This window comes from Platichthys flesus, chromosome 4, assembly GCF_949316205.1.
Source record: "Platichthys flesus chromosome 4, fPlaFle2.1, whole genome shotgun sequence".
Classification (NCBI taxonomy): domain Eukaryota; kingdom Metazoa; phylum Chordata; class Actinopteri; order Pleuronectiformes; family Pleuronectidae; genus Platichthys; species Platichthys flesus.
Genome location: NC_084948.1, coordinates 27052978 through 27076005, shown reverse-complemented (window position 1 = coordinate 27076005; position 23028 = coordinate 27052978). Strand labels below are relative to the sequence as shown.

General features: G+C 41.1%; 5 non-coding genes across 5 annotated transcripts; 2 read left to right on the top strand and 3 right to left on the bottom strand.

Annotated features, from left to right (window-relative positions):
* Positions 1-4867: 4867 nt before the first annotated feature.
* LOC133952498 (U1 spliceosomal RNA) lies at positions 4868-5031 on the top strand. The gene has a single exon (XR_009920608.1). It is a non-coding gene; the product is annotated as a U1 spliceosomal RNA (small nuclear RNA).
* Positions 5032-7922: 2891 nt separating this feature from the next.
* Positions 7923-8086, top strand: LOC133952497 (U1 spliceosomal RNA). Its single transcript, XR_009920607.1, has one exon. It is a non-coding gene; the product is annotated as a U1 spliceosomal RNA (small nuclear RNA).
* Positions 8087-13137: 5051 nt separating this feature from the next.
* On the bottom strand, positions 13138-13301 carry LOC133952496 (U1 spliceosomal RNA). Its single transcript, XR_009920606.1, has one exon. It is a non-coding gene; the product is annotated as a U1 spliceosomal RNA (small nuclear RNA).
* A 2894-nt stretch (positions 13302-16195) lies between these two features.
* On the bottom strand, positions 16196-16359 carry LOC133952495 (U1 spliceosomal RNA). The gene has a single exon (XR_009920605.1). It is a non-coding gene; the product is annotated as a U1 spliceosomal RNA (small nuclear RNA).
* Positions 16360-22224: 5865 nt separating this feature from the next.
* On the bottom strand, positions 22225-22388 carry LOC133952494 (U1 spliceosomal RNA). Its single transcript, XR_009920604.1, has one exon. It is a non-coding gene; the product is annotated as a U1 spliceosomal RNA (small nuclear RNA).
* Positions 22389-23028: the final 640 nt, after the last annotated feature.

Below are 23028 nucleotides of genomic sequence, written 5' to 3'. Positions count from 1 at the left end.
GGACTGTGTGGCAACACACGGTTCAAACATCATCCTTAAGTTTGCAGACGACACCACCATCCTGGGTCTCATCTCCAACAACGACGAGACCGCCTACAGAGATGAGGTCAGAGGCTTGGAGACATGGTGCCAAGAGAACAACCTGTCTCTCAACGTCTGCAAGACCAAGGAGATGATCGTGGACTTCAGGAAGCTGCAGAGGGGGGGTCACGGCCCGTTACACATTGATGGAGCTGTAGTGGAGAGAGTCTCCGAGTTCAAGTTCCTCGGTGTGTTCATCACGGATGACCTGACCTGGTCCAAACAAGCGGACTCTGTGGTGAAAACGTCACAAAAGTGTTTATACTTCCTGAGGAGACTCAAGAAGTTTGGCATGGCTGCAAAAACATTAACAAACTTCTACAGGTGCACCATTGAGAGCATCCTCTCAAGCTGCGGCGATGGACCGTGGCGATGTGCAAACCCCTGAGCAAATCATTGTCATTAATGTAGAAGAAAAAGAAATTTGAAGCCTGAAACCATGATAGTTTACCGGACACCTGTCAATCAAACACCTCCCTCTATTGGCAGAATCTGATCATGACTGTGTGTGACTGGTGAGCTGTATTTGTATCGACTGTCTGTATCTGTTTTCATATTTATATTGTATATTATTTATTAAACCTGTATATATGTACATATCTTCTGTATACTCACTTAGAATTATGGTTGCAATTATACTGTGTAATTGCCTGTCTTTTGTAATATCTGTATCCTGCAAAGCCATATTGTTTTCTGAACACCACACAAACAAAGTAGTTTAACCTTTGCCCTCATGCAAGCTCCACATTGAAAGGTTTAAAAAAGGCAAAACAACCTGTATGGAAAGCTATCACTGGTGTGGATCTGTTTACATTAAAAGTGCCTTAGCAGAGCTTAAGTACAGCTTATCACCTTTATGTTTGTTGCTACTGTAATAGGGGAATGTTCTGGATGAGGAATTGACTGTCTTATCTTGTCATGTTTATGATTTTTTATATTCTGTTAATTGTTGTATGAAAATAAAGGTCAGAGGTTTATTGGAGTGCAATTTTTGTTTTTTTAATAACTCACATTTTCAATAATAAAATAGGTTGTCACAGGTTTATAAACACAGGTGTAAAAAAACATAAATAATTGTAATATTAGCTTAAAATATAAATCTAAAACAGCAATGACAACCAAGATAAAGATGAAATATACATTATAGAATATAAAGCCTTGTCCAGGAGATCAATGTAAAAGGCATCAAGCTCGTAGTGCAAGAGAATTATTAAGCCTGTGACAGAGGTAACGAGTGCATATAGCCTATATCTATATACACACAAAACAAGATTTTGATGAGTTGTGACATTTGTGATTTGCAAATTAAGGAAGTAATTAGTAAGTAGTTTCCAAGAAGGTGCATAAAGATGTCATGAACTGGAAAAAGAATGATTGCATCTGCTAAATATATACAAAGAACACAGCAAGCACAACAGTAAAAACACCTGTAAAATATAAAATTCAAACAGTGAGAAATAAGGTGCATAGTGAAATATAATACAAAACGAGTGATTGTGTCTGTCAAATATTAATATATATAATATATACATGAGCTGTACTAATGAAAGGTGAGGACAGGAGATGGACATGTGTCAGTGTGTAACTCAGCAGGAGGACACCATGGAGATGGAGAGAGGAAGTGAGTTGTGCTCAGACGAGAGGAGACAGGGAGTGAAGCAGCAGCTAACAGGGAGTGAAGCAGCGGCTAACGGGGAGTGAAGCAGCAGCTAACGGGGAGTGAAGCAGCAGCTAACGGGGAGTGAAGCAGCGGCTAACGGGGAGTGAAGCAGCAGCTAACAGGGAGTGAAGCAGCGGCTAACGGGGAGTGAAGCAGCGGCTAACAGGGAGTGAAGCAGCAGCTAACAGGGAGTGAAGCAGCGGCTAACAGGGAGTGAAGCAGCGGCTAACGGGGAGTGAAGCAGCGGCTAACGGGGAGTGAAGCAGCGGCTAACGGGGAGTGAAGCAGCGGCTAACGGGGAGTGAAGCAGCAGCAAACGGAGAGTGAAGCAGCGGCTAACGGGGAGTGAAGCAGCGGCTAACGGGGAGTGAAGCAGCGGCTAACGGGGAGTGAAGCAGCGGCTAACGGGGAGTGAAGCAGCGGCTAACGGGGAGTGAAGCAGCGGCTAACGGGGAGTGAAGCAGCGGCTAACGGGGAGTGAAGCAGCAGCTAACGGGGAGTGAAGCACCAGCTAACGGGGATTGAAGCAGCAGCTAACGGGGAGTGAAGCAGCAGCTAACGGGGAGTGAAGCAGCGGCTAACAGGGAGTGAAGCAGCAGCTAACGAGGCTCAGTGGATGAGATGTGTCTCCTGAGCTGTGAGGAGTCTCTTCTCTGCTCCTTCTTGTGCGAACGTCGGGGAGGGGGAGGGCTCTAGGGAACTGTAGACTCCGCGCCAATGGGAGTCTACACTTCGGAGGAGAGTGTAGACTCCTGGCCAATAAGCGGCCGGAAAGTGTAGACAAGGGTAGACTCCGAGCCAATGGGAGGCCGCCATTGTCTACACTGGAGGAGAGTGTAGACTCCTGGCCAATGAGCGGCCGGCAAGTGTAGACAAGGGTAAACTCCGAGCCAATGGGCGGCCGCCATTGTCTACACTTCGGAGGAGAGTGTAGACTCCTGGCCAATGAGCGGCCGGCAAGTGTAGACAAGGGTAGACTCCGAGCCAATGGGCGGCCGCCGTTGTCTACACTTCCAACGGCTATGCACTCGCCTGGCTCTCGCGAATTCCCCAAATGTGGGAATCTCGATTGCATAATTTCTGGTAGTGGGGGACTGCGTTCGCGCTCTCCCCTGATTTAAATGTTTAACAATAAATGAATCCAATTGAATTATACCAATCAGAGTCGTTCACACTTTCTGTATACAACAGCCACTTCTGAAACATTATGCATCAATATATTGAAAATGAAAGAAAAAGCTACCTTTACTTTTCTAATGAAAAGTATTGTTTCTTTAATTGAGAAACTTGATCTCATGATAAGATAAAGTGTATTTGTGTTTACTTCAATCCCTGTTCGTATTCAACACTTCTGTCTCCAGGGACCTTATTCTTTATACTTTTACCTGTTTCACTAACAAAAATAAACTGTAAGACCAGCCGCAGCCAACAGCTCATAAACATTGAGTTTTTGAATGATGTCAAAAGTCAAAATGAAACCACAGGTTTGTAATGTATGTGTGTCCAGCTGTATTGGAACTTTGTATCGGCCAAAATGTACCTAATTCTTTACATGTTAATTTTAATGTGAAAAGTGTTTTATTCTCATTTGTAATTCGACTCTTTTACCATTTGAGCGTGCAATAAGAAGTTGTATCTGCTCAGTCTCTTGTGATACATTACATTTTCATTTAGCTGATGCTTTTATCCAAAGTGCCTTACAATAACTGCATTCAACCCTGAGGGTACAAACCGAGAACAACAAGAATCAAAAAAGTGCAATTTCTTCAAAAATAAAGCAAAAGTTCAAAGTGCTATAAGCAAGTGCCATTTAATAGCTACTAAATTGTTAGTTTCAAAAATGTTACTCAAGGAAGAGGTGTGTTTTTAGATTGCGGCGGAAGATGTGTAAACTTTCCAATGTCTGGATGTTGATGGGGAGCTCATTCCACCATTAAGGAGCCAGGACAGCAAACAGCCGTGATTCTGAAGAATGTTTAGCTCGCAGTGAGGGAGCAACAAGCTGATTGGCCGAAGCAGAGCAGAGTGAACAGACAAGGGTGTAACATTTGACCATGTCCTGGATGTAGACTGGGCCTGATCTGTTCACAGCAATGTACGCAAGTACTAAAGTAATAGAGTTGCTGCACCTGTGGGCATTTTTGAAATTCCAATTATGTTCAAGCCCCAATTTTTCTCCAGGGACATTTTCTGACAAAAGTGACTGTGTAGAAAAGCTGTGTATTTTTCGTGCCACTCAAAAATGTGAGGCATTTGTTTTGTTTATGTCTGCAGTCTCAATGCCAACAATGGTGTTGGTTGGTACTGAAGTCAATCTGAAAACATTTACATAACCCCTCCCTTTTCCTAGAAGTAGACCCAACCCATTCTACTGGAGGACAGGCCCCTGGCTTCAGTAAATTTATTTTATCTTGTCTAGAAATTTTGAAATAGCTATTACACTATATTTTTATTATAAAAAATTTGTTTAAGCAAGTGAGTGAGTTGATAGTTATTATAACGATATAAATTGCTTTACAGAATGTTTTTTTTTTTTTTTTTTAAACCTTTGTGGATTTGTACAATAGTTTGACTTTCACACTTCTAAATATTGGTAATGACTGTGTGCATCCACCTGATGGCGCCAGAGCTGCTGTTGTGTTGTCACGGAGATGAGGTCACTGTACGTTGTTTCTCTTGTAGTAGACTTGTTAAATTAAAACCGTCCCTGGAAACGTCACCACTTTATCTTGTAGTTATTAAAAGTAGAGTTTCTATATTAGATAATTTATGGTGCCACTGAACGAGGTGGTTTATGTGAAAACAGTGTTTCCAGAAGTTGCGTACCACGTGACGCGTAGAGCGCCGTCCACAACTCTGAGACCACTTCCTCCTTCACTTGAACAGGGAAGTGGTCTGGCACATTTGGACCATGCTGTTCCACAATACAGCAAATTATTGTGGGAGAGAAAAGGAAATCACTAAACGCCCAAATAAAAATGTTAAGTTTTGAATGTGTTTTATTTGTCTTTCTACCACTGACTCTTGACATCTGAACGGTGTGATCATCGATGCTTATTTCCGTGCAACCATCAGTGGGAGTAGTGTGTGGCTGAAGCGGATGGCTACACGAAACGTGTACAACTCATACTTACCTGGCAAGGGAGATACCATGATCAAGAAGGTGGTTCACCCAGGGCGAGGTATAGCCATTGCACTTCGGCTGTATTGACCCCTGCGAATTCCCCAAATGTGGGAATCTCGATTGCATAATTTCTGGTAGTGGGGGACTGCGTTCGCGCTCTCCCCTGATTTAAATGTTCAATGATAAAATGGAATTGAAACAATCGGGATGACTCGAGTCTTTACAGGTTCCATATTGAATTTAGTCGAAGCATGTACCTTTTTTTAATAAGAAGAACATACATTATATTATGAAGGTATGTACAGGGGAGCTAATATATATAATTATTCTGACACCATGAATGGAATGAATTGAAGCTATTACTGATAGCGAGTGCACATTCAGAGGTTTTAGTATTAAAACATAGATGTAGCTTTACATGAGGTTACTGTGGTGTCTGCATCTCCCATTTAAAAAAAAAAAATCAATCAGTGATTATAGTTACTAGCAGTGGCTCACAAAATAAATTGTATAAGTTTACTTTTGTAATACAAAGTATTGTTCGGATGTATTTTAGAAAGTAATATTATTTCATGTGAAGATGGAGTGTGTTTGTGTTTATTTCAATGCCTGTGTGTATTATTCAACAATTTTGACTCCTGTGATCTTTTTGTACTTTTACCTGCCTCACTAACAAAGATCACCTGTCAGATCAACCAGAGCACTAAAAAAAAATTCTGCTTGACTAACTGTTCACAACTCAAATTTGTTAATAGCTATTACACTCTATAGTTTTACTTCTCATTAAAATAATGTGTAATGCCTTGAGTTAATAGCAATTGCATCAATATAACTTTTCTTCTGAATTGTTTAGTTTGTTTTATCCTGCTTTTTTCTACTCATCCCCTACAACCCCCGTCCCTCACCCTGTCCTTATGTTCAGGCCCTGCATATTCTAATGGTCTTTTTCATCTTTCTCTGCCATTTTCTCACACCCACACTTTTCCCTTCCCACTACTCTCAGCTCCATCTAAGCCCCCGCAGCAGCCGGTGCACAGGCCGCGGTGTCGTGTGGCTGGCAGGTTCTTGTACACGGCCCGGCTGTACGGGATGAAGCTCAGGCCCGGCTGGAGTTGTCTGGGCAGGCGACAGTATTCAGCCAGTGCCAAGACCGGTAGAGGGGTCACCAAGAGGAGGCCCATAACCAGTAAAGCCACACAGCCTCCGTCAGTCAGCAGGTCGGAGCAGTAGGGGGTTGTCCCATGAGGTCGGACCTATAAAGACAACAGAAGGACATAATGACAAGGCAAACGGTTGTTGATGAGGTCAGTCTGTCAGTGTGTCACCCATGTCAAACTCTTTTAACCCTTATTTGACCAGGGCAGCTTCACTGACACCAAATACAATTTCATGAGTCTCCAATTGCACAGTAGCACTCATTCACACTAACAGTTTAATCCTCCATTCTGCTAGTAAATATTTTGCTCACTGAAATTATTTTTTGTCATCCATGTATTCATATAGAGAGCATCAAACATTTCAATACTTGTGTGAAGTGCAGGGATTAACAGATAAAGACAGGAGATGACGACATCAGATGGTTGTCGTGACTCTGTCTCACATATGAATGATCTAAATCTGTAGCACACTAAACATAACTTTTGTCACGATATAAAAACTGTTTTAGCAAATTGTTTAAAAAACAGCATCATTTCCATCATTCTATCAAGTAGTTTCAAAGCTGCTGACCAGTTTAAATCAAATCACAGTCAGAGTACTTGTTGCTGAGCAGCATCAGTGGGGGAGTGCTGCCTGACATTTGAATTCACCAACTATGTTTACCCATTAATTTAGTTACCTCAGTTTCAACAACAGACATGTCGTTTAAATTATCTTATCTTTCCATCTATTCTCCTTACAGGTAATACCGTGTGTGTATATTATCATTTTTATTTATTATTGTTTTTTTGTTGTGAACGTATGTTGTTGAATCTGCATCCGGAATGAGGAATGTTTTTAATGGCGCACGTCGACGCTCAACTCTCAGGTGAGAGGAACAACTTCCAGAAACATTTATTGACTGTGACACTATGCTCACTCGTGTCGGTTTACGTGTTGTGTTGAAGTCGTTAGGGTTGAAGACGAGGGAAACACGAGTTTTTACGTTAATTGACGTTACTTAACGATGCTCGATGTCAAACCGGAACTACTGCAACGGGGAGTTAGCTGTAGCCTAGCATCTCGTTGCTGGCGTTGAAACTGCTGTGTAATGTTCTTTTGCCATTATTTAACTCCTAATAGTTGATGACAGCGAATTAAAGTCTCATTTAGAGGAGACCATGCGTAGATAGTCGGTAAGTCGACATTTCTATTCTTGTACATCAGAGTAATAGAAACACAAGTTCTCACATTTCTGTATCATGTATCTGTTAATGCTCAACTAACTTCCGTTTAAAAAATGAAATGAACGAATCTTGTTTTAAAACCTCTGAATTTGTACAATATTTTGTCTTCCACGCTTCTAAATAATTGTGTAATGACTGTGTGCATCCACCAGGAGGCGCCACAGTTTCTGTTGTGTTGTCTTAGGTTACGTCACTTTACGTTGTTTCTCCTATAGTAGACGGGTTAAAGTAAAACTGCCACTGGAAACGTCACCGCTATTTCTCTTGTAGTTATTAAAAGGGGAGTTTCTATATTCGATAATATATCGGGCCAATGAACGAAGTGGTTCATGTGAAAACAGTGTTTCCGGTAGTGGCGTGCCACGTGACGCGTACAGTGCAGTTCAAAATTCTGAGACGACTTCCTCCTTCACTTGAGTGGGGAAATGGTCTCACACTTTTGGACCATACTGTTCCACAATACAGCAAAGCATTGTGGGAGAGAAAATGAAAGCACTAAACACTCAAATCAAACGTTTAATTTTTTAATATTTTTTAGTTTCATTTCTACCACTGACTCTTGACATCTAAACGGTGCGATCATCGATGTTTACCATGTTGCTTATTTTTGTGCAACCATCAGTGTGAGTAATGTGTGGCTGAATCATATGGCTCCACGAAACGTGTACAACTCATACTTACCTGGCAAGGGAGATACCATGATCAAGAAGGTGGTTCACCCAGGGCGAGGTATAGCCATTGCACTTCGGCTGTATTGACCCCTGCGAATTCCCCAAATGTGGGAATCTCGATTGCATAATTTCTGGTAGTGGGGGACTGCGTTCGCGCTCTCCCCTGATTTACATGTTCAACAATAAATACAAATTTATATAAGGTCACGTTCCGACTTTATCGCAGGTTCTATTGAACATAGTCCTGTATTACACAGCTGCTCTCAAAATATATGGCCTATGAAAGAAAACGATAAGTCTATTTCTCTGATGCAAATTATTCACCATTCAATTGAGAACTAAATATTATTTCAGGTGACGATGGAACGTCAACGTGTTTATTTCAATGCCTGTCTGTCTTCAACACCTCTGACTCCAGGGATTTAGTTCTTTGTACTTTTACCTGCCTCGCTAACAAAGATCAACTGTCAAATCAGCGGGAACAATAAAAAAATACTTTTTGACCAAATGTTCATAACTCATACAAATTGAGTCTTTGAATGATGTCAAAATGATACCTCAGGCTTATAATGTATGTGTGTCTAGCTGTATCGGAACTTTGTATCAGCCAAAATGTACCTAATTCTTTACATGTTGATTTTAATGGGAAAAGTGTTTTATTCTCCTCTGTAATTCCACTCTTTTGCCACTTGAGTGCGCTATAAGAAGTTGTATCTGCTCAGTCTCATGTGTCCAAATAGGTTTCAAACCCAATTTTCTCTAGGGATATTTTCTGACAAAAGCGTCTGTGTAGAAAAGCTGTGTAGTTTGCGTGCCACTCAGAAATGCAAGGTTTTTTTTACGTTTGTAGTCACGATGCCAACAATGGTGTTGGCTGGTACTGAGGTCAATCTGAAAAGTCTTAGATAACCCCTCCCTTTCCCCAGAAGTAGACCCACCCCATTCTACTATAGGACAGACCCCAGCTGAATCCAAAAACTTTATTTAAAAAACAAGTAAATAATACAAGAAATTGCAGTCATAGTTTGCTTTACACAAAACTACACTAGACACAGTTTCATAATAAAATGCATGTGATGATACAGTCATGTTAAGTGTCAATACAACCATTTTTCTATTTTTGTTCATTCATGCAGGTCTGATGAGATGCAGTTTTATTTTATCATGACAAGTTAAGTGCATAGCTCACTGTGTTTTTGTAAGACTCTGCCTTAGACTCGACTAAAACTGTCCAGTTAGACTTGCTTTCAGAAAATACTGAAAAAAGCCTTAATTTAATTAGCAGCGAAGGCAATATACATCATCATCCAACAGACATTCAAAAGCAGCACACTGCTCTTTACTGAGAGGGAGAGTTAGTTAGACTAAATGCTAACGCATACACTTGCTCCATCTAAACAAATGATGAGTGGAATGAAGAGATAGCCATATCCATCTTTTTATGATAGACATGAAAGTCTTAATCTCACAACCTTGATCCAAAGGTTTGAAATAGTTCTGCCTGGGGCTGCGGGGGGGGGGGGGGGGGGGGGGTTTGGCTCCATCAGTGAGAGGTTTCATAATCAGATAAGTTTGAGGTTTTCTCAGATGTTGAGAGATGGATGAACTGCAGGGAGGCAAGGGCTCAGGCGTCTAGGGAGCCTCATTTTTTAGACTGCTAGGTAGTTAGCCTGGGATTAAAGAGCTAGGAAATATGAAAGTACATAGATGTGTGTGATAAGAACATGAGAAAAATATACTGTATGTAGTAAACCAACTAAATGTACATGTAAACAAACCAAACTACTGCTCCTCTGAGCAAGTAAGCTTTATACTGGACTAACCCAAGAAGTCATAATAGTTTAGAGAATTTTAATGCATACCAATGGCATTTCTGTTGGCTGAGGACCTCCTTAATGACAGGAGAGATCAGGATTCTCTCTGTTCTCCTGCTCTCACAGTTAGACCTCATGTGACAGCAGCTTAGAGGGGGATTAACCAGGACCTGGGAGCATCGAGAAAAGGGGGAGAAATCCAAAGGAGAAAAATAGGGTGAGAAGAAGTTGAGAAAGAAACAAGGGTTAAGTATTTCTGGATCTTTATCTTGAGCAGGCTACACTTTCAAAATATATGAGGAACTTAAGTCAAGAAACCCACACAACACAACACTCCATAAGCAAAAACACTGCTATGGCCTCTCATGTAGAAACCTGGCTCAGCTCTAGAGCCACACACGAGGCCTCACCAAGAACAAACAAACATGGGCATACTTGTGTGAGTCTGATCTATTACAACTTCTACCCTTCAAAGCTGCCCTTTACTCTCCTTTTACCCTGTATTTTCTCTAAGCCATGTACTACAGTTTAAACCATCTCTTACTTGCTTACTCTGTCCCTCACTTCACCTCAAGCTGGTATTTCTCTCTGGCCAGCTCTGCATGTATTATGACAGCATACAGATTTTGTAAACTAATAATTATTCTATTATCAGTTTAGCTATTGTCTTGTCAACATGCACTCTACTATAATAAATACTCTTCTCCCTCCAGAGCTCGCTCAATCCTGAAAACCTTTTTACTCCCTGCATTTCCTTATGCATTAAAATGTTAACTTCATCCTTCATGGGGCGATAAGATGAACCAGGCCTGCTGTCTCCCATTCCGCCCTCACACTCAAATCCTGACCCCTTCACTTCCCCCCCCCCGGTGCTGCTCAGCAACAAGTATTCTGATCAGCAGCTTTGAATCTACTTGACAGAGTGATGGAAATTATGCTGTTAAAATGAAGTTGCTAAAATAGGGTTATTTCTTGACAAAAGTTATGTTTAGTGTGCTACAGATTTAGATCATTCATATGTGAGAAAGACTCAACCATCTGGTGTCTGTCCACACTTCATACACACATACCACGCAGTGCACATCATCCCCTTTCTTTATCCGTTATTCCCAGCACTTATCAAAAGTACTGAAATATTTGATGATCTCATAATGTAAACGTAACCAAAAAAAACCTGCATTTTCAAAATGTGTAATTGAAATATTGTGAACCTTGAGTGACATGATAAATTTGATTAATGTATTACTGAAACAAAATATTTCTCCTGTAGAAGTACACAAAGACCATCTCTAGCCTGCATTACTGCTTTCAAATGTCTGTATTATAATGTCTATAATGTTATAATTTAGAAGTTCTCTCTCAAAGTTGGGGTTTCATTGTTGCATCATCATATTGTGTATGCTGCTGTAGCTTCATTAAGACACAGAGTCCCTGCCACTTGTGGGCTGAGTTACTAGGAAGGTGCACCTGATCTTCAACCTCACGCTGAAGCAAAATATAAAATTCCGAATACAAGCTGATAAAACATTTCAAATCACGAAAACACTTGTGATTTAATTTGATACATGGATGAGTAAAATTTATTTCAGTGAGCAAGATATTTACTTGCAGAATGGAGGATTAAACTGTAAGTGTGAATGTGTGCAACTATGAGAGTGGAGCATTCTTGAGAATGTATTAGTGTCAGTGAAGCTGCCCTGGTCAAATAAAGGTTTAAAGAGTTTGACATGGGTGATACACTGACCAAATCAACAAACTTTTGCCGTGTCATTATGTCCTTCTGTTGTCTTTATAGGTCCGCCCTCATGGGACAACCCCCTACTGCTCCAACCTGCTGACTGACGGAGGCTGTGTGGCTTTACTGGTGGTGGGCTTCCTCTTGGTGACCCCTCTGCTGGTCTTGGCACTGGCTGCATACTGTCGCCTGGCCCGACACACCTCCAGCTGGGCCTGTGCTTCATCCCGTACAGCCGGGCCGTGTACAAGAACCTGCCAGCCACACAACACTGCAGCCTGTGCACCGGCTGCTGCGGTGGCCAAGATGGAGCTGAGAGTAGTGGGAAGGGAAAAGTGTGGGTGTGAGAAATGGCAGAGAAAGATCATTAGATGAAGAATATGCAGGGACTGAACATAAGGACAGGGCGAGGAAGGGTGGTTGTAGGGGATGAGTAGAAAAAGCAGGAGATAACCAATTAAACATTCTGGACGACAGGTTACATCGTTATAATTACTATTAACTCACTCCCATACTTAGACATTATTTACAGAGCTAAAATATAGAGTGTAATAGCTATTTCAAAATTTCAAGACAAAATAAATGGGTTATATTTAAAGGAAAATATTCAAAGGTGCGTCACAAATCTGACTGTCAAGGTAACAGAGCCATGCATTTAACTTGTCATAATAAAATAATAATGCATCTCATCAGACCTGCATGAATGAACAAAAATAATAGAAAAATGGTTGTATTGACACTTAACATGACTGTATCATCACATGCATTTTATTATGAAACTGTGTCTAGTGTAGTTTTGTGTAAAGCAAACTATGACTGCAATTTCTTGTATTATTTACTTGTTTTTTAAATAAAGTTTTTGGATTCAGCTGGGGTCTGTCCTATAGTAGAATGGGGTGGGTCTACTTCTGGGGAAAGGGAGGGGTTATCTAAGACTTTTCAGATTGACCTCAGTACCAGCCAACACCATTGTTGGCATCGTGACTACAAACGTAAAAAAAACCTTGCATTTCTGAGTGGCACGCAAACTACACAGCTTTTCTACACAGACGCTTTTGTCAGAAAATATCCCTAGAGAAAATTGGGTTTGAAACCTATTTGGACACATGAGACTGAGCAGATACAACTTCTTATAGCGCACTCAAGTGGCAAAAGAGTGGAATTACAGAGGAGAATAAAACACTTTTCCCATTAAAATCAACATGTAAAGAATTAGGTACATTTTGGCTGATACAAAGTTCCGATACAGCTAGACACACATACATTATAAGCCTGAGGTATCATTTTGACATCATTCAAAGACTCAATTTGTATGAGTTATGAACATTTGGTCAAAAAGTATTTTTTTATTGTTCCCGCTGATTTGACAGTTGATCTTTGTTAGCGAGGCAGGTAAAAGTACAAAGAACTAAATCCCTGGAGTCAGAGGTGTTGAAGACAGACAGGCATTGAAATAAACACGTAGACGTTCCATCGTCACCTGAAATAATATTTAGTTCTCAATTGAATGGTGAATATTTTGCATCAGAGAAATAGACTTATCGTTTTCTTTCATAGGCCATATATTTTGAGAGCAGCTGTGTAATACAGGACTATGTTCAATAGAACCTGCGATAAAGTCGGAACGTGACCTTATATAAATTTGTATTTATTGTTGAACATGTAAATCAGGGGAGAGCGCGAACGCAGTCCCCCACTACCAGAAATTATGCAATCGAGATTCCCACATTTGGGGAATTCGCAGGGGTCAATACAGCCGAAGTGCAATGGCTATACCTCGCCCTGGGTGAACCACCTTCTTGATCATGGTATCTCCCTTGCCAGGTAAGTATGAGTTGTACACGTTTCGTGGAGCGATCCGTTTCAGCCACACACTACTCCCACTGATGGTTGCACAAAAATAAGCAACATGGTAAACATCGATGATCGCACCGTTTAGATGTCAAGAGTCAGTGGTAGAAATGAAACTAAAAAATATTAAAAAATTAAACGTTTGATTTGAGTGTTAAGTGCTTTCATTTTCTCTCCCACAATGCTTTGCTGTATTGTGGAACAGTATGGTCCAAAAGTGTGAGATCATTTCCCCACTCAAGTGAAGGAGGAAGTGGTCTCAGAATTTTGAACTGCACTGTACGCGTCACGTGGCACGCCACTACCGGAAACACTGTTTTCACATGAACCACTTCGTTCATTGGCCCGATATATTATCGAATATAGAAACTCCCCTTTTAATAACTACAAGAGAAATAGCGGTGACGTTTCCAGTGGCAGTTTTACTTTAACCCGTCTACTATAGGAGAAACAACGTAAAGTGACGTAACCTAAGACAACACAACAGAAACTGTGGCGCCTCCTGGTGGATGCACACAGTCATTACACAATTATTTAGAAGCGTGGAAGACAAAATATTGTACAAATTCAGAGGTTTTAAAACAAGATTCGTTCATTTCATTTTTTAAACGGAAGTTAGTTGAGCATTAACAGATACATGATACAGAAATGTGAGAACTTGTGTTTCTATTACTCTGATGTACAAGAATAGAAAGGTCGACTTACCGACTATCTACGCATGTTCTCCTCTAAATGAGACTTTAATTCGCTGTCATCAACTATTAGGAGTTAAATAATGGCAAAAGAACATTACACAGCAGTTTCAACGCCAGCAACGAGATGCTAGGCTACAGCTAACTCCTCGTTGCAGTAGTTCCGGTTTGACATCGCGCATCGTTAATTAACGTCAATTAACGTAAAAACTCGTGTTTCCCTCGTCTTCAACCCTAACGACTTCAACACAACACGTAAACCGACACGAGTGAGCATAGTGTCACAGTCAATAAATGTTTCTGGAAGTTGTTCCTCTCACCTGAGAGTTGAGCGTCGACGTGCGCCATTAAAAACATTCCTCATTCCGGATGCAGATTCAACAACATACGTTCACAACAAAAAAACAATAATAAATAAAAATGATAATATACACACACGGTATTACCTGTAAGGAGAATAGATGGAAAGATAAGATAATTTAAACGACATGTCTGTTGTTGAAACTGAGGTAACTAAATTAATGGGTAAACATAGTTGGTGAATTCAAATGTCAGGCAGCACTCCCCCACTGATGCTGCTCAGCAACAAGTACTCTGACTGTGATTTGATTTAAACTGGTCAGCAGCTTTGAAACTACTTGATAGAATGATGGAAATGATGCTGTTTATAAACAACTTGCTAAAACAGTTTTTATATCGTGACAAAAGTTATGTTTAGTGTGCTACAGATTTAGATCATTCATATGTGAGACAGAGTCACGACAACCATCTGATGTCGTCATCTCCTGTCTTTATCTGTTAATCCCTGCACTTCACACAAGTATTGAAATGTTTGATGCTCTCTATATGAATACATGGATGACAAAAAATAATTTCAGTGAGCAAAATATTTACTAGCAGAATGGAGGATTAAACTGTTAGTGTGAATGAGTGCTACTGTGCAATTGGAGACTCATGAAATTGTATTTGGTGTCAGTGAAGCTGCCCTGGTCAAATAAGGGTTAAAAGAGTTTGACATGGGTGACACACTGACAGACTGACCTCATCAACAACCGTTTGCCTTGTCATTATGTCCTTCTGTTGTCTTTATAGGTCCGACCTCATGGGACGACCCCCTACTGCTCCGACCTGCTGACTGACGGAGGCTGTGTGGCTTTACTGGTGGTGGGCTTCCTCTTGGTGACCCCTCTACCGGTCTTGGCACTGGCTGAATACTGTCGCCTGGCCAGACAACTCCAGCCGGGCCTGAGCTTCATCCCGTACAGCCGGGCCGTGTACAAGAACCTGCCAGCCACACGACACCGCGGCCTGTGCACCGGCTGCTGCGGGGGCTTAGATGGAGCTGAGAGTAGTGGGAAGGGAAAAGTGTGGGTGTGAGAAAATGGCAGAGAAAGATGAAAAAGACCATTAGAATATGCAGGGCCTGAACATAAGGACAGGGTGAGGGACGGGGGTTGTAGGGGATGAGTAGAAAAAAGCAGGATAAAACAAACTAAACAATCCAGAAGAAAAGTTATATTGATGTAATTGCTATTAACTCAAGGCATTACACATTATTTTAATGAGAAGTAAAACTATAGAGTGTAATAGCTATTAACAAATTTGAGTTGTGAACAGTTAGTCAAGCAGAATTTTTTTTTAGTGCTCTGGTTGATCTGACAGGTGATCTTTGTTAGTGAGGCAGGTAAAAGTACAAAGAATAAGATCACAGGAGTCAAAATTGTTGAATAATACACACAGGCATTGAAATAAACACAAACACACTCCATCTTCACATGAAATAATATTACTTTCTAAAATACATCCGAACAATACTTTGTATTACAAAAGTAAACTTATACAATTTATTTTGTGAGCCACTGCTAGTAACTATAATCACTGATTGAATTTTCTTTTTTAAATGGGAGATGCAGACACCACAGTAACCTCATGTAAAGCTACATCTATGTTTTAATACTAAAACCTCTGAATGTGCACTCGCTATCAGTAATAGCTTCAATTCATTCCATTCATGGTGTCAGAATAATTATATATATTAGCTCCCCTGTACATACCTTCATAATATAATGTATGTTCTTCTTATTAAAAAAAGGTACATGCTTTGACTAAATTCATTATGGAACCTGTAAAGACTCGAGTCTTCCCGATTATTTCAATTCCATTTTATCATTGAACATTTAAATCAGGGGAGAGCGCGAACGCAGTCCCCCACTACCAGAAATTATGCAATCGAGATTCCCACATTTGGGGAATTCGCAGGGGTCAATACAGCCGAAGTGCAATGGCTATACCTCGCCCTGGGTGAACCACCTTCTTGATCATGGTATCTCCCTTGCCAGGTAAGTATGAGTTGTACACGTTTCGTGTAGCCATCCGCTTCAGCCACACACTACTCCCACTGATGGTTGCACGGAAATAAGCGTCGATGATCGCACCGTTAAGATGTCAAGAGTCAGTGGTAGAAAGACAAATAAAACACATTCAAAACTTAACATTTTTATTTGGGCGTTTAGTGATTTCATTTTCTCTCCCACACTAATTTGCTGTAGTGTGGAACAGTATGGTCCAAATGTGCCAGACCACTTCCCTGTTCAAGTGAAGGAGGAAGTGGTCTCAGAGTTGTGGACGGCGCTCTACGCGTCACGTGGTACGCAACTTCTGGAAACACTGTTTTCACATAAACCATCTCGTTCAGTGGCACCATACATTATCTAATATAGAAACTCTACTTTTAATAACTACAAGATAAAGTGGTGACGTTTCCAGGGACGGTTTTACTTTAACCCGTCTACTACAAGAGAAACAACGTACAGTGACCTCATCTCCGTGACAACACAACAGCAGCTCTGGCGCCATCAGGTGGATGCACACAGTCATGACCAATATTTAGAAGTGTGAAAGTCAAACTATTGTACAAATCCACAAAGGTTTAAAAAAAAAAAAAAAAAAACATTCTGTAAAACAATTTATATCGTTATAATAACTATCAACTCACTCACTTGCTTAAACACATTTTTTATAATAAAAATATAGTGTAATAGCTATTTCATAATTTCTAGACAAGATAAAATAAATTTACTGAAGCCAGGGGCCTGTCCTCCAGTAGAATGGGTTGGGTCTACTTCTAGGAAAAGGGAGGGGTTATGTAAATGTTTTCAGATTAACTTCAGTACCAACAAACACCATTGTTGGCATTGAGACTGCAGACATAAACAAAACAAATGCCTCACATTTTTGAGTGGCACGAAAAGTACACAGCTTTTCTACACAGTCACTTTTGTCAGAAAATGTCCCTGGAGAAAAATTGGGGCTTGAACATAATTGGAATTTCAAAATTGCCCACAGGTGCAGCAACTCTATTACTTTAGTACTTGCGTACATTGCTGTGAACAGATCAGGCCCAGTCTACATCCAGGACATGGTCAAACGTTACACCCTTGTCTGTTCACTCTGCTCTGCTTCGGCCAATCAGCTTGTTGCTCCCTCACTGCGAGCTAAACATTCATCAGAATCACGGCTGTTTGCTGTCCTGGCTCCTTAATGGTGGAATGAGCTCCCGATCAACATCCAGACATTGGAAAGTTTACACATCTTCCGCCGCAATCTAAAAACACACCTCTTCCTTGAGTAACATTTTTGAAACTAACAATTTAGTAGCACTTAAATGGCACTTGCTCATAGCACTTTGAACTTTTGCTTTATTTTTGAAGAAATTGCACTTTTTTGATTCTTGTTGTTCTCGGTTTGTACCCTCAGGGTTGAATGCACTTATTGTAAGGCGCTTTGGATAAAAGCGTCAGCTAAATGAAAATGTAATGTATCACAAGAGACTGAGCAGATACAACTTCTTATTGCACGCTCAAATGGTAAAAGAGTCGAATTACAAATGAGAATAAAACACTTTTCGCATTAAAATTAACATGTAAAGAATTAGGTACATTTTGGCCGATACAAAGCTCCAATACAGCTGGACACACATACATTACAAACCTGTGGTTTCATTTTGACTTTTGACATCATTCAAAAACTCAATGTTTATGAGCTGTTGGCTGCGGCTGGTCTTACAGTTCATTTTTGTTAGTGAAACAGGTAAAAGTATAAAGAATAAGGTCCCTGGAGACAGAAGTGTTGAAGACGAACAGGGATTGAAGTAAACACAAATACACTTTATCTTATCATGAGATCAAGTTTCTCAATTAAAGAAACAATACTTTTCATTAGAAAAGTAAAGGTAGCTTTTTCTTTCATTTTCAATATATTGATACATAATGTTTCAGACGTGGCTGTTGTATACAGAAAGTGTGAACGACTCTGATTGGTATAATTCAATTGGATTCATTTATTGTTAAACATTTAAATCAGGGGAGAGCGCGAACGCAGTCCCCCACTACCAGAAATTATGCAATTCGCGAGAGCCAGGCGAGTGCATAGCCGTTGGAAGTGTAGACAACGGCGGCCGCCCATTGGCTCGGAGTCTACCCTTGTCTACACTTGCCGGCCGCTCATTGGCCAGGAGTCTACACTCTCCTCCGAAGTGTAGACAATGGCGGCCGCCCATTGGCTCGGAGTTTACCCTTGTCTACACTTGCCGGCCGCTCATTGGCCAGGAGTATACACTCTCCTCCAGTGTAGACAATGGCGGCCTCCCATTGGCTCGGAGTCTACCCTTGTCTACACTTGCCGGCCGCTCATTGGCCAGGAGTCTACACTCTCCTCCGAAGTGTAGACTCCCATTGGCGCGGAGTCTACAGTTCCCTAGAGCCCTCCCCCTCCCCGACGTTCGCACAAGAAGGAGCAGAGAAGAGACTCCTCACAGCTCAGGAGACACATCTCATCCACTGAGCCTCGTTAGCTGCTGCTTCACTCCCCGTTAGCCGCTGCTTCACTCCCCGTTAGCCGCTGCTTCACTCCCCGTTTGCCGCTGCTTCACTCCCCGTTTGCTGCTGGATCACTCCCCGTTAGCTGCTGCTTCACTCCCCGTTAGCCGCTGCTTCACTCCCCGTTAGCCGCTGCTTCACTCCCCGTTAGCTGCTGCTTCACTCCCCGTTAGCCGCTGCTTCACTCCCCGTTAGCTGCTGCTTCACTCCCTGTCTCCTCTCGTCTGAGCACAACTCACTTCACTTCCTCTCTCCATCTCCATGGTGTCCTCCTGCTGAGTTACACACTGACACATGTCCATCTCCTGTCCTCACCTTTCATTAGTACAGCTCATGTATATATTATATATATTAATATTTGACAGACACAATCATTCGTTTTGTATTATATTTCACTATGCACCTTATTTCTCACTGTTTGAATTTTATATTTTACAGGTGTTTTTACTGTTGTGCTTGCTGTGTTCTTTGTATATATTTAGCAGATGCAATCATTCTTTTTCCAGTTCATGACATATCTTTATGCACCTTCTTGGAAACTACTTACTAATTACTTCCTTAATTTGCAAATCACAAATGTCACAACTCATCAAAATCTTGTTTTGTGTGTATATATATATATATATAGGCTATATGCACTCGTTACCTCTGTCACAGGCTTAATAATTCTCTTGCACTACGAGCTTGATGCCTTTTACATTGATCTCCAGGACAAGGCTTTATATTCTATAATGTATATTTCATCTTTATCTTGGTTGTCATTGCTGTTTTAGATTTATATTTTAAGCTAATATTACAATTATTTATGTTTTTTTACACCTGTGTTTATAAACCTGTGACAACCTATTTTATTATTGAAAATGTGAGTTATTAAAAAAACAAAAATTGCACTCCAATAAACCTCTGACCTTTATTTTCATACAGCAATTAACAGAATATAAAAATTCATAAACATGACAAGATAAGACAGTCAATTCCTCATCCAGAACATTCCCCTATTACAGTAGCAACAAACATAAAGGTGATAAGCTGTACTTAAGCTCTGCTAAGGCACTTAATGTAAACAGATCCACACCAGTGATAGCTTTCCATACAGGTTGTTTGGCCTTTTTTAAACCTTTCAATGTGGAGCTTGCATGAGGGCAAAGGTTAAACTACTTTGTTTGTGTGGTGTTCAGAAAACAATATGGCTTTGCAGGATACAGATATTACAAAAGACAGGCAATTACACAGTATAATTGCAACCATAATTCTAAGTGAGTATACAGAAGATATGTACATATATACAGGTTTAATAAATAATATACAATATAAATATGAAAACAGATACAGACAGTCGATACAAATACAGCTCACCAGTCACACACAGTCATGATCACATTCTGCCAATAGAGGGAGGTGTTTGATTGACAGGTGTCCGGTAAACTATCATGGTTTCAGGCTTCAAATTTCTTTTTCATTAATGACAATGATTTGCTCAGGGGTTTGCACATCGCCACGGTCCATCGCCGCAGCTTGATAGGATGCTCTCAATGGTGCACCTGTAGAAGTTTGTTAATGTTTTTGCAGCCATGCCAAACTTCTTGAGTCTCCTCAGGAAGTATAAACACTTTTGTGATGTTTTCACCACAGAGTCCGCTTGTTTGGACCAGGTCAGGTCATCCGTGATGAACACACCGAGGAACTTGAACTCGGAGACTCTCTCCACTACAGCTCCATCAATGTGTAACGGGCCGTGACCCCCCCCTCTGCAGCTTCCTGAAGTCCACGATCATCTCCTTGGTCTTGCAGACGTTGAGAGACAGGTTGTTCTCTTGGCACCATGTCTCCAAGCCTCTGACCTCATCTCTGTAGGCGGTCTCGTCGTTGTTGGAGATGAGACCCAGGATGGTGGTGTCGTCTGCAAACTTAAGGATGATGTTTGAACCGTGTGTTGCCACACAGTCCTGTGTGTACAGGGAGTACAGAAGGGGACTGAGCACGCAGCCTTGAGGGGCCCCGGTGCTCAGGGTCAGTGAGGAGGAGGTGTTGTTACCGATTCTCACCACCTGGAGTCTGCTCATCAGGAAGTCCAAGATCCAGTTACACACGGGGGTTTTAAGAACCAGGCTCCTGAGCTTGGGGACGAGTTTGGCAGGCACAATTGTGTTGAATGCGGAGCTGTAGTCCACGAACAGCATCCTCACATATGTGTTGGCCTTTTCCAGGTGGGAGAGGGTGGTGTGTGTTGTCAGGGCGATGGCATCGTCCGTCGATCGGTTGGGGCGGTATGCAAACTGGAAGGGGTCAAGGGTGTCAGGAAGGGTGGAGCATATGTGGGTTTTGACCAGCCGCTCGAAGCACTTCATGAAGGTGGAGGTCAGTGCTACAGGGCGGTAGTCGTTTAAGCAGGTGATGGTTGGGGACCTCATCCCGTACAGCCGGGTCGTGTACAAGAACCTGCCAGCCACACGACACCGCGGCCTGTGCACCGGCTGCTGCAGGGCCTGAGATGGAGTTGAGAGTAGTGGGAAGGGAAAAGTGTGGGTGTGAGAAAATGGCAGAGAAAGATTAAAAAGACCATTAGAATATGCAGGGCCTGAACATAAGGACAGGGTGAGGGAGGGAGGTTGTAGGGGTTGAGTAGAAAAAGCAGGATAAAACAAACTAAACAATCTGGAAGAAAAGTTATATTGATGTAATTGCTATTAACTCACTGCCATACACATTATTTAATGGTTGAGAGTGTGTTGAGTGTAATAGCTATTAGAAAATTTGAGTTGTGAACAGTTAGTCGAGGAGAATTTTGTTTTATTGCTCTGGTTGATCTGACAGGTGATCTTTGTTAGTGAGGCAGGTAAAAGTACAAAGAATAAGATCACAGGAGTCAAAATTGTTGAATAATACACACAGGCATTGAAATAAACACAAACACACTCCATCTTCACATGAAATAATATTACTTTCTCAAATACATCTGAACAATACTTTGTATTACAAAAGTAAACTTATACAATTTATTTTGTGAGCCACTCTTAGTAACTATAATCACTGATTGAATTTTTTTTTTTAAATGGGAGATGCAGACACCACAGTAACATCATGTAAAGCTACATCTATGTTTTAATACTAAAACCTCTGAATGTGCACTCGCTATCAGTAATAGCTTCAATTCATTCCATTCATGGTGTCAGAATAATTATATATATTAGCTCCCCTGTAAATACCTTGATAATATAATGTATGTTCTTCTTATTAAAAAAAGGTACATGCTTTGACTAATTTCAATATAGAACCTGTAAGTTCTCGAATCTTCCCGATTATTTCAATATCATTTTATCATTGAACATGTAAATCAGGGGAGAGCGCGAACGCAGTCCCCCACTACCAGAAATTATGCAATCGAGATTCCCACATTTGGGGAATTCGCAGGGGTCAATACAGCCGAAGTGCAATGGCTATACCTCGCCCTGGGTGAACCACCTTCTTGATCATGGTATCTCCCTTGCCAGGTAAGTATGAGTTGTACACGTTTCGTGTAGCCATCCGCTTCAGCCACACACTACTCCCACTGATGGTTGCACGGAAATAAGCATCGATGATCGCACCGTTAAGATGTCAAGAGTCAGTGGTAGAAAGACAAATAAAACACATTCAAAACTTAACATTTTTATTTGGGCGTTTAGTGATTTCATTTTCTCTCCCACAATAATTTGCTGTATTGTGGAACAGCATGGTCCAAAAGTGCCAGACCACTTCCCTGTTCAAGTGAAGGAGGAAGTGGTCTCAGAGTTGTGGACGGCGCTCTACGCGTCACGTGGTACGCAACTTCTGGAAACACTGTTTTCACATAAACCACCTCGTTCAGTGGCACCATCAATTATCAAATATAGAAACTCTACTTTTAATAACTACAAGATAAAGTGGTGACGTTTCCAGGGACGGTTTTACTTTAACCCGTCTACTACAAGAGAAACAACGTACAGTGACCTCATCTCCGTGACAACACAACAGCAGCTCTGGCGCCATCAGATGGATGCACACAGTCATGACCAATATTTAGAAGTGTGAAAGTCAAACTATTGTACAAATCCACAAAGGTTTAAAAAAAAAAAAAAAAAAACATTCTGTAAAGCAATTTATATCGTTATAATAACTAT